The 1,963-nt window shown below is 48.4% G+C and overlaps 1 long non-coding RNA gene across 1 annotated transcript; it reads left to right on the top strand.

Annotated features, from left to right (window-relative positions):
• The first annotated feature begins 748 nt into the window (after window positions 1–748).
• LOC119471462 lies at window positions 749–1,585 on the top strand. Its single transcript, XR_005200537.1, has 2 exons — window positions 749–1,002; window positions 1,335–1,585. It is a non-coding gene; the product is annotated as an uncharacterized LOC119471462 (long non-coding RNA).
• The last annotated feature ends 378 nt before the right edge of the window (window positions 1,586–1,963 follow it).

The following is a 1,963-nucleotide window of genomic DNA, read 5'->3' as shown; positions in this document are numbered from 1 at the left end:
CTTTGAGACAGGATCTAGCTCCATCACCCAGGCTGAAGTGTAGTGGCATGATCTCGGCTCACTACAGCCTCCACCTCCTGGGCTCAAGCAATCCTCCCACCTTAGCCTCCCCAGTATCTGGGACTACAGGTGTAGCCACCATGCCCAGTTAATTTTTGTAATTTTGGTAGAAACGAGGTTTTGCCATGTTGCCTAGGCTGGTCTTGAACCCCTGGGCTCAAGCAATCCTCCTGCCTTGGCCTTTCAAGTACCTGGGACTACAGGTATGTGCCACCATGCTTAGCTAATTTTTAAATTTTTTTTGTCAGGGTGTCACTTTGTTGGCCAGGCTGGTCTGAAACTCCTTACCTCAAGTGACTCTCTTCTGCCTCCCAAAGTGCTGGGATTATGTATGTGAGCCACTGTCCCTGGCCAAAAAAAAAATGTGTTTGAGTTATATTCTTATATTCAATTTAGCTAAAATACTTTAATTTTTTTATGGGGCCAGGCGTGGTGGTTCACACCTGTAATCCCAGCACTTTGGGAGGCTGAGGTGGGCAGATGACGAGGTCAGGAGATCAAGACCATCCTAGCTAACACAGTGAAACCCCGTCTCTACAAAAAAAAAAAAAAAAAATACAAAAATTAGCCTGGCGTGGTGGCAGGCGCCTGTAATCCCAAGCTACTCCAGAGGCTGGCGCAGGAGAATTGCTTGAACCCGGGAGGTGGAGGTTGCAGTGAGCCGAGATCGCACCACTGCACTCCAGCCTGGGTGACAGAGCGAGACTCCATATCAAAAACAAAACAAAACAAAACAAAAAGGGGGACTTTTTGCGATGATTGCTTTCTTTCCATGGCAGCTTGTCCACCCTGGAAGGAGCCCGGTGCAGCGGTAAGGAGAGCCTGAAGGGGGCGGTGTCATCCCGAGGCTCTGGCCTCCCGTTGTCCATCACCGTAGAGAGGCGGGGCGTCAAGCCGGAAGCACATGAAGCCAGAACTTGGAAGGCAGAGAGGGCAAGACAGGTGGGCAGGCAAGATAGTTACTGCCAGGTAGGGTCTGACCTGCCAGGTCCTCAGTGTGGTCCTTTTATTCCTCCCTTGTTACTCCCTGGCCTTCTGCAGGGTCTTCTGCGGAATGTCCCATGCAGGGCCCCGCTGGGCCCCATGAATACAAGTATAGCAACAATGATGGTAATTATTTTCATCCCTGGTTCCTGATGGTAATTTTGATTTACTCCTCCCCGCTTTGGGCCCTGAAAGGCGATCAGGCATTCAGTTGCTCCAGGAAAGTGGATCTAATGGAATTATCTTAGCCACTGTTGGTGGAGGGATACTAAATAGCCTTACCTTTACAGATGAGGGAATGGAGCCCAGAGAAGCTGAGGTAATTTGTCCAGGACAGGAAGTGAGACTTGATATTACAGTGCAGGGGTGTGATTAGATGTATAGTCCCCAGCCCAGACTGCATGGCATCTCCTATTCCCAGCATCCACTCACTAGCTGATCTAGGGGTCAGCTGATCACTCACCAGCTGGACCTTGGACAAGTTATTCTAATCCATTTGTGCTTATCTGTAAATGGGGCTAATAAGTGTCTTCCTTATAGAGTTGTGGAATTTAGTAATAATCCAGGGCATGGCACAATGTAAATGCTTAATCAGTGTGAGCTACCAATGTCACTATTGTTTGTCTCAAGACTTCCCAGGGCCTGATCCCACCCCAGAAGACTAGCTGTTAATGTTTAATGACTAAACACTACTATGAAGTGAGGTGATTCCCTAATTTGGCCTGAAGAGATGAATTACCTGGGAGGCACTTGGTACAAAATCTATTCTCAGGCCCCTGCCCTAGAGATTCTAATTGGTGGGGCCAGGAAATCTGTATCTTTAAAAAAGCCTCAGGTGAAATGCATCTGTAGGCTGGTTTCGAAAGTCCTTATGTAAGACTAGATAGGCCAGGCATGGTGGCTCATGCCTGTAATCTCA

The sequence above is a fragment of the Cebus imitator genome, unplaced genomic scaffold, assembly GCF_001604975.1.
Source record: "Cebus imitator isolate Cc_AM_T3 unplaced genomic scaffold, Cebus_imitator-1.0 Scaffold62, whole genome shotgun sequence".
NCBI classification, from domain to species: domain Eukaryota; kingdom Metazoa; phylum Chordata; class Mammalia; order Primates; family Cebidae; genus Cebus; species Cebus imitator.
Note: the sequence above shows the minus strand (reverse complement) of the source record. Positions and strands in the feature narration are given on the sequence as shown.